The sequence below is a fragment of the Ambystoma mexicanum genome, chromosome 12 (genome assembly GCF_040938575.1).
Source record: "Ambystoma mexicanum isolate Mex_15411 chromosome 12, UKY_AmexF1_1, whole genome shotgun sequence".
NCBI lineage: Eukaryota > Metazoa > Chordata > Amphibia > Caudata > Ambystomatidae > Ambystoma > Ambystoma mexicanum.
In genome coordinates this window covers 1,003,417,322-1,003,427,412 of record NC_090936.1, presented here as the reverse complement: position 1 = coordinate 1,003,427,412, position 10,091 = coordinate 1,003,417,322, and the positions used below count along the sequence as shown (strand labels likewise).

At 48.3% G+C, this 10,091-nt stretch overlaps 2 non-coding genes across 2 annotated transcripts; both read right to left on the bottom strand.

The window, feature by feature from the left end:
- On the bottom strand, positions 1-72 carry TRNAP-UGG (transfer RNA proline (anticodon UGG)). The gene has a single exon. It is a non-coding gene; the product is annotated as a tRNA-Pro (tRNA).
- Positions 73-9,698: 9,626 nt separating this feature from the next.
- TRNAP-UGG (transfer RNA proline (anticodon UGG)) lies at positions 9,699-9,770 on the bottom strand. The gene has a single exon. It is a non-coding gene; the product is annotated as a tRNA-Pro (tRNA).
- Positions 9,771-10,091: the final 321 nt, after the last annotated feature.

Here is a 10,091-nt window from a genome sequence, read left to right as displayed (position 1 = left end):
GGGCTCGTCCGGGATTTGAACCCGGGACCTCTCGCACCCAAAGCGAGAATCATACCCCTAGACCAACGAGCCAGCTGTGAGCAGAGCCATGAGCGAGCAGTCAGCCTTGTGGCGTGCCACATCAGCACTGCTTCCTATTTTACTGTTCATTTATGCATGATATTAAATTGGAGTTTTGTGTTGCAATCACAACTGATCGTTAATATCAGTTCACCCTCCTATTAAATTTAGAGGTGGAAAGACATTGCCCGTTTTGTTAATTTATGTACACAGTTTTGAAAAAAGAGGTGTCATTTTGCTGAAAGCAACTCTGACTCTGTACGATGCCCATCCCTGCCTGATCCTCTCCATGATCTCTAGTTACTTGCACTGCGCGATTGAAACATGAATAAGAGGATACTGCTCCAGTCTGTGGAAAAGTGGATCTGAGAGTCTTATGAAATTATGCACAGCAGCTGTGCAGTGGCTCGTTGGTCTAGGGGTATGATTCTCGCTTAGGGTGCGAGAGGTCCCGGGTTCAAATCCCGGACGAGCCCTCACTTCTTTTTTGACTCTTTCCAAATACGAAATAAACACAAGATTTAAATCTTCTATCACAATAAAACAACAGCAGTTTAGGATTTGAAGCCGCAACCCTATCGCACCCAAAGGAACAATCATACCAATTGACCAAGAAGCAGACCCACATAGAGCAAGGTGCTGAGATGGGAGTGGAATCTTTCACAGCTCCAAGTCCATTGAGTGCAGCATAAGGGACTGGGGCTGCTCAGAGCATGTACACATCGCAATCCTAATGTGGTGATCTCAATGGAATAAGGGCAGCGAGCCGGTCCTTGGAGATAGAGCTCTGATTACACATTTCTTTACATGGGCTCTTGGGTGCCAACTATTGATTTTCGCAACGGGGTCCAAAACGAAATTTTTATTTTCGCTATGACGGCACAAACTCCATCTCCAGGGCCAAAGCACACATTTTACAGCACATGTAGCAGCAGTAAATGGAAGAAAGCCATAGCATTACAGGCATGGCATGTCTAAATATAACCCCTCAGCAACAGTCGCCTAACCTGCTGAGGTGTGTCTGCAGCATTCTGCTTTAGTATTCCCTACCTCTCCCATGCCCGCAAACCGCTTAAGCCGGTCCCCGCTCACACACCTCCCCAATCAAGGCTAAGGGGACAATGATGCAGCCTTCCCTCTTTGAAATGAGCAACACTTGCTAATTTTGCAAGCTGTGTACTAAGCTTTATTAAGTCCGAGCCCAGCACGGGAGGAGCCAGAAGCCCTGCTTCGCCCAGTGATATCGAAGAGCATGTCACTGAATCTTTTATATTTCATGGTTTGTGGTTGTAGAAACTCCACGGGGCAACATAATACTCCTGCCCCCCCATTGTTTGAGGAGAACAGGGGCAAGTGTGCCCTCTATCCCCATGTACTCGTTGCCTATACCTGAAGCGCCCTTAATGGTTGCCTGGTCCGTGCAAAGCAGCGTAAGCGGCAGGGGAGAATAGGTACACGGTACAAATGCCCCAGAACTTTATGCACTCTGCCTTGCCCTCCTCTACCTTCGTTGAGAGTTTTCCCATTTTTAGAATACACTTTTCTTTTGCTGTCAAACGTTTTGCTAGGAAATGTCCCCAGTGTTTAGCGGCTGAACGTTGACCTCACTATATCTCCTCATTGGATAATCCTTCATTACCTCAACGGCCTTCTTCTTCGGCCTAGTACTTAAGAGGTATCAATCCGCATGACAGGGACCCTTTCCTTTTTTTTTTGTTGTTGCAGATTCCACGCTTTTCCACCAAGAGCCCAATACCCACAGATGAAGGTTTTCTAGTGTGGGAATCCCCCAGATTTCCCATCTACAGGTTCATCCCCCCCTGCAGAGCCGTATAGGAATCGCATATTTAGGAATGCACAGGTTCATCCCTTGCGCAGGGCCCAATAGAAATCCCAAGGATCTCCAGTGTACAGGTTCAACATTCCCAGCTAAGCCATCTAGAAATCCCTCATATCTCGCATGTATCGTTTCCTCCCTTCTTGCAAATCTAGTATGGAAATCCCCCAAATCTCCCAATTACAGGTTCATCCCTTCCGGCAAAGCTGCATATGCATCATCCAATATATCTCACAGGAGCCGATTCACCCCTCCCCGTGGAGCCCAATAGGAATCTTGCATACAGGAATGCCCAGGTTCATCCCGTCCGTCGTGCTCAATAGGAATGCCAAGGATCTTCAGTTTAAAGGCTCACCATTCCCCTCAGAGCCCTAGAGGAATCCCCCATATCTCCTGTGTTTCGTTTCCTCCATCCCTGCAAAGGTAGCAAAGGGACCTCAGATATCTGTCATTTATCGGCTCATCTCTCCACACAGAACTGTATAGGAATCCCATTGATCACCATGTGCAGGGTTATCCCTCCCTGCGAAGCCATTTAGGCCTCATCCCATATATCTCCCAGGAACAGGTTAATCCCTTCCCGATGAGCCAATATACAAACCCCATAAATCTTCCCTGTGCAGGTTCATCCCTCTCCGCAGAGCCCTTTAAGAATCCCCCACATCTACTATATATCATTTCCCCCCACCCCCATGAGAATCCCACAGATCTCCCATGTATATGTTCATTCTTCTAGAGATCTCCCGTTTATAAGTTCATCCCTCAATTTAGAGCTGAATGGAATTTGCACACATTAGCATGTACATCCCTCCCCGTGCATCCCTACAGAAATCCCTCACATCTATGTGTCTGCTCATCCCTCCGAGCACAGCCGTATAGGAATAGCACACATAGGATTGAACATATTCCTCACTTCCCACTGAGCCCTACATGGATCTCACAGATCCCCAATGTTCATCCTTCCCAGCAGAGACCTTTAGGAATATAACAGATCCCCCATGTACAGGTTCACCCCTCCCCGCTCAGCTGCATAGGAATCCCTTGGGTCTCCCATTTTCAGGCTTCCCTGAAGAGCCCTATAGGAATATGCCAGATCTCCCATGTAAAGGTCCATCCCTCCCCACCCAGCTGTGAAGGGATCCCTTGGATCTCCCATATTCATCCTTCCCTGAAGAGCCCTATAGGAATATACCAGATCTCCCCTGTAAAGGTCCATCCCTCCCCACCCAGCTGTGAAGGGATCCCTTGGATCTCCCATATTCATCCTTCCCTGAAGAGGAATATACAGATCTCTCATGTGCATGTCCATCCCTCCCCGCCCACCTGCATAGGAATCCCTTGGATCGCCCATATTCATCCTTCCCTGAAGAGCCCTATAGGAATATATAGATCTCCCATGTACAGGCCCACCCCTCCCCACCCAGCTGCTTAGGAATCCCTTTGATCTCCCATATTCATCCTTCCCTGAAGAGCCCTATAGGAATATACCAGATCTCCCATGTACAGGTTCATCCCTCCATGCCCAGCTGTATCGGAATCCCACGGATCACCCACGTCCATCCTTCCCTGCAGAATAGGAATATAACACATCTCCCATGTACAGGTCCATCCCTCCCTGCCCACCCGTGTAGGAATCCCTTGGCGCTCCCATATTCATCCTTCCCTGAAGAATCCCATAGGAATATTTCACATCTCCCATGTACAGGTCCATCCCTCCCTGCCCACCCGTATATGAATCCCACGGATCACCCATGTCCATCCTTCCCTGCAGACCCCTATATGAATATAACAGATCTCTCATGTACAGGTTCAACTCTCCCTGCCAAGTGGATAGGAATACCTTGGATCTCCCATGTTCATCCCTCCCTGCAGAGCCCTATAGGAATATAACATCTCCAATGTACAGGTTCGTCCCTCCCTTCCCAGCTGTATCGGAATCCCACGGATCACCCATGTCCATCCTTCCCTGCAGAGCCCAATAGGAAAATAGCAGATCTCCCATGTACAGGTACATCCCAGCCCACCGAGCTGTATAGGAAACCCACAGATCTCCCATGTTCATCCTTCTCCACTGAGCACTATATGAACATAAGATCTCTTATCCCTGCCCGCCCAGCTGTATAAGAATCCCTTGTCTCTCCCATATTCATCCTTCCCTGAAGAATCCCATAGGACTATACCAGATCTCCAATGTACAGGTCCACCCCTCCCCGCCCAGCTGTATAGGAATCCCTTGGATCTCTCGTGTAGTGGTTCATCCCTCCGCACTGAGTTATATAGGAATCCCTTGGAGCAGGTTTATCCCTCCTCCCGTTCTTGGATCCGTATTTTTTCACCTGCACACAATGGGTCAGAATCACACACAGGTGAATTCCTCCCCTCCCAAATGAGGCACTCACAGACCTCGAGGGCTTGGAACAACTATTACATAATTTGTTTGCATGCCCCTGTCCAACCAAGACTGCGTGAGATCTTTGTAGTGGCTTAATCCTGCAAGCCCCACGTCTTTAGACCACTCACACGCTCTTCTTCTCGTTTTTGATATGACGCCTTTTCAGTGTATCTTTCTCGCGTGTGTTTTTTACTGCCCTTCCTCTATTGATGTGAAAAAAATATGAGCGCTTTTCAGTCGATCCTTCCTGCAGTTGGGTGATAGTTTGCCACTGCTCATAGATGGCTTCTTGGTCTTGGGTTGTGATTGTTGCTCAGGGTGCGAAAGGAGCGTTTAAATGTATCCAAAACAAAACGGGGCTCGTCCGGGATTTGAACCCGGGACCTCTCGCACCCAAAGCGAGAATCATACCCCTAGACCAACGAGCAAGCTGTGAGCAGAGCCATGAGCGAGCAGTCAGCCTTGTGGCGTGCCACATCAGCACTGCTTCCTATTTTACTGTTCATTTATGCATGATATTAAATGGGAGTTTTGTGTTGCAATCACAACTGATCGTTAATATCAGTTCACCCTCCTATTAAATTTAGAGGTGGAAAGACATTGCCCGTTTTGTTAATTTATGTACACAGTTTTGAAAAAAGAGGTGTCATTTTGCTGAAAGCAACTCTGACTCTGTACGATGCCCATCCCTGCCTGATCCTCTCCATGATCTCTAGCATCTTGCACTGCGCGATTGAAACATGAATAAGAGGATACTGCTCCAGTCTGTGGAAAAGTGGATCTGAGAGTCTTATGAAATCATGCACAGCAGCTGTGCAGTGGCTCGTTGGTCTAGGGGTATGATTCTCGCTTAGGGTGCGAGAGGTCCCGGGTTCAAATCCCGGACGAGCCCTCACTTCTTTTTTGACTCTTTCCAAATACGAAATAAACACAAGATTTAAATCTTCTATCACAATAAAACAACAGCAGTTTAGGATTTGAAGCCGCAACCCTATCGCACCCAAAGGAACAATCATACCAATTGACCAAGAAGCAGACCCACATAGAGCAAGGTGCTGAGATGGGAGTGGAATCTTTCACAGCTCCAAGTCCATTGAGTGCAGCATAAGGGACTGGGGCTGCTCAGAGCATGTACACATCGCAATCCTAATGTGGTGATCTCAATGGAATAAGGGCAGCGAGCCGGTCCTTGGAGATAGAGCTCTGATTACACATTTCTTTACATGGGCTCTTGGGTGCCAACTATTGATTTTCGCAACGGGGTCCAAAACGAAATTTTTATTTTCGCTATGACGGCACAAATTCCATCTCCAGAGCCAAAGCACACATTTTACAGCACATGTAGCAGCAGTAAATGGAAGAAAGCCATAGCATTACAGGCATGGCATGTCTAAATATAACCCCTCAGCAACAGTCGCCTAACCTGCTGAGGTGTGTCTGCAGCATTCTGCTTTAGTATTCCCTACCTCTCCCATGCCCGCAAACCGCTTAAGCCGGTCCCCCGCTCACACACCTCCCCAATCAAGGCTAAGGGGACAATGATGCAGCCTTCCCTCTTTGAAATGAGCAACACTTGCTAATTTTGCAAGCTGTGTACTAAGCTTTATTAAGTCCGAGCCCAGCACGGGAGGAGCCAGAAGCCCTGCTTCGCCCAGTGATATCGAAGAGCATGTCACTGAATATTTTATATTTCATGGTTTGTGGTTGTAGAAACTCCACGGGGCAACATAATACTCCTGCCCCCCCATTGTTTGAGGAGAACAGGGGCAAGTGTGCCCTCTATCCCCATGTACTCGTTGCCTATACCTGAAGCGCCCTTAATGGTTGCCTGGTCCGTGCAAAGCAGCGTAAGCGGCAGGGGGGAATAGGTACACGGTACAAATGCCCCAGAACTTCATGCATTCTGCCTTGCCCTCGTCCCTCCTCTACCTTCGTTGAGAGTTTTCCCATTTTTAGAATACACTTTTCTTTTGCTGTCAAACGTTTTGCTAGGAATTGTCCCCAGTGTTTAGCGGCTGAACGTTGACCTCACTATATCTCCTCATTGGATAATCCTTCATTACCTCAACGGCCTTCTTCTTCGGCCTAGTACTTAAGAGGTATCAATCCGCATGACAGGGACCCTTTCCTTTTTTTTTTGTTGTTGCAGATTCCACGCTTTTCCACCAAGAGCCCAATACCCACAGATGAAGGTTTTCTAGTGTGGGAATCCCCCAGATTTCCCATCTACAGGTTCATCCCCCCCTGCAGAGCCGTATAGGAATCGCATATTTAGGAATGCACAGGTTCATCCCTTGCGCAGGGCCCAATAGAAATCCCAAGGATCTCCAGTGTACAGGTTCAACATTCCCAGCTAAGCCATCTAGAAATCCCTCATATCTCGCATGTATCGTTTCCTCCCTTCTTGCAAATCTAGTATGGAAATCCCCCAAATCTCCCAATTACAGGTTCATCCCTTCCGGCAAAGCTGCATATGCATCATCCAATATATCTCACAGGAGCCGATTCACCCCTCCCCGTGGAGCCCAATAGGAATCTTGCATATAGGAATGCCCAGGTTCATCCCGTCCGTCGTGCTCAATAGGAATGCCAAGGATCTTCAGTTTAAAGGCTCACCATTCCCCTCAGAGCCCTAGAGGAATCCCCCATATCTCCTGTGTTTCGTTTCCTCCATCCCTGCAAAGGTAGCAAAGGGACCTCAGATATCTGTCATTTATCGGCTCATCTCTCCACACAGAACTGTATAGGAATCCCATTGATCACCATGTGCAGGGTTATCCCTCCCTGCGAAGCCATATAGGCCTCATCCCATATATCTCCCAGGAACAGGTTAATCCCTTCCCGATGAGCCAATATACAAACCCCATAAATCTTCCCTGTGCAGGTTCATCCCTCTCCGCAGAGCCCTTTAAGAATCCCCCACATCTACTATATATCATTTCCCCCCACCCCCATGAGAATCCCACAGATCTCCCATGTATATGTTCATTCTTCTAGAGATCTCCCGTTTATAAGTTCATCCCTCAATTTAGAGCTGAATGGAATTTGCACACATTAGCATGTACATCCCTCCCCGTGCATCCCTACAGAAATCCCTCACATCTATGTGTCTGCTCATCCCTCCGAGCACAGCCGTATAGGAATAGCACACATAGGATTGAACATATTCCTCACTTCCCACTGAGCCCTACATGGATCTCACAGATCCCCAATGTTCATCCTTCCCAGCAGAGACCTTTAGGAATATAACAGATCCCCCATGTACAGGTTCACCCCTCCCCGCTCAGCTGCATAGGAATCCCTTGGGTCTCCCATTTTCAGGCTTCCCTGAAGAGCCCTATAGGAATATGCCAGATCTCCCATGTAAAGGTCCATCCCTCCCCACCCAGCTGTGAAGGGATCCCTTGGATCTCCCATATTCATCCTTCCCTGAAGAGCGCTCTAGGAATATACCAGATCTCCCCTGTAAAGGTCCATCCCTCCCCACCCAGCTGTGAAGGGATCCCTTGGATCTCCCATATTCATCCTTCCCTGAAGAGGAATATACAGATCTCTCATGTGCATGTCCATCCCTCCCCGCCCACCTGCATAGGAATCCCTTGGATCGCCCATATTCATCCTTCCCTGAAGAGCCCTATAGGAATATATAGATCTCCCATGTACAGGCCCACCCCTCCCCACCCAGCTGCTTAGGAATCCCTTTGATCTCCCATATTCATCCTTCCCTGAAGAGCCCTATAGGAATATACCAGATCTCCCATGTACAGGTTCATCCCTCCATGCCCAGCTGTATCGGAATCCCACGGATCACCCACGTCCATCCTTCCCTGCAGAATAGGAATATAACACATCTCCCATGTACAGGTCCATCCCTCCCTGCCCACCCGTGTAGGAATCCCTTGGCGCTCCCATATTCATCCTTCCCTGAAGAATCCCATAGGAATATTTCACATCTCCCATGTACAGGTCCATCCCTCCCTGCCCACCCGTATATGAATCCCACGGATCACCCATGTCCATCCTTCCCTGCAGACCCCTATATGAATATAACAGATCTCTCATGTACAGGTTCAACTCTCCCTGCCAAGTGGATAGGAATACCTTGGATCTCCCATGTTCATCCCTCCCTGCAGAGCCCTATAGGAATATAACATCTCCAATGTACAGGTTCGTCCCTCCCTTCCCAGCTGTATCGGAATCCCACGGATCACCCACGTCCATCCTTCCCTGCAGAATAGGAATATAACACATCTCCCATGTACAGGTCCATCCCTCCCTGCCCACCCGTGTAGGAATCCCTTGGCGCTCCCATATTCATCCTTCCCTGAAGAATCCCATAGGAATATTTCACATCTCCCATGTACAGGTCCATCCCTCCCTGCCCACCCGTATATGAATCCCACGGATCACCCATGTCCATCCTTCCCTGCAGACCCCTATATGAATATAACAGATCTCTCATGTACAGGTTCAACTCTCCCTGCCAAGTGGATAGGAATACCTTGGATCTCCCATGTTCATCCCTCCCTGCAGAGCCCTATAGGAATATAACATCTCCAATGTACAGGTTCGTCCCTCCCTTCCCAGCTGTATCGGAATCCCACGGATCACCCATGTCCATCCTTCCCTGCAGAGCCCAATAGGAAAATAGCAGATCTCCCATGTACAGGTACATCCCAGCCCACCGAGCTGTATAGGAAACCCACAGATCTCCCATGTTCATCCTTCTCCACTGAGCACTATATGAACATAAGATCTCTTATCCCTGCCCGCCCAGCTGTATAAGAATCCCTTGTCTCTCCCATATTCATCCTTCCCTGAAGAATCCCATAGGACTATACCAGATCTCCAATGTACAGGTCCACCCCTCCCCGCCCAGCTGTATAGGAATCCCTTGGATCTCTCGTGTAGTGGTTCAACCCTCCGCACTGAGTTATATAGGAATCCCTTGGAGCAGGTTTATCCCTCCTCCCGTTCTTGGATCCGTATTTTTTCACCTGCACACAATGGGTCAGAATCACACACAGGTGAATTCCTCCCCTCCCAAATGAGGCACTCACAGACCTCGAGGGCTTGGAACAACTATTACATAATTTGTTTGCATGCCCCTGTCCAACCAAGACTGCGTGAGATCTTTGTAGTGGCTTAATCCTGCAAGCCCCACGTCTTTATACCACTCACACGCTCTTCTTCTCGTTTTTGATATGACGCCTTTTCAGTGTATCTTTCTCGCGTGTGTTTTTTACTGCCCTTCCTCTATTGATGTGAAAAAAATATGAGCGCTTTTCAGTCGATCCTTCCTGCAGTTGGGTGATAGTTTGCCACTGCTCATAGATGGCTTCTTGGTCTTGGGTTGTGATTGTTGCTCAGGGTGCGAAAGGAGCGTTTAAATGTATCCAAAACAAAACGGGGCTCGTCCGGGATTTGAACCCGGGACCTCTCGCACCCAAAGCGAGAATCATACCCCTAGACCAACGAGCCAGCTGTGAGCAGAGCCATGAGCGAGCAGTCAGCCTTGTGGCGTGCCACATCAGCACTGCTTCCTATTTTACTGTTCATTTATGCATGATATTAAATGGGAGTTTTGTGTTGCAATCACAACTGATCGTTAATATCAGTTCACCCTCCTATTAAATTTAGAGGTGGAAAGACATTGCCCGTTTTGTTAATTTATGTACACAGTTTTGAAAAAACAGGTGTCATTTTGCTGAAAGCAACTCTGACTCTGTACGATGCCCATCCCTGCCTGATCCTCTCCATGATCTCTAGCATCTTGCACTGCGCGATTGAAACATGAATAAG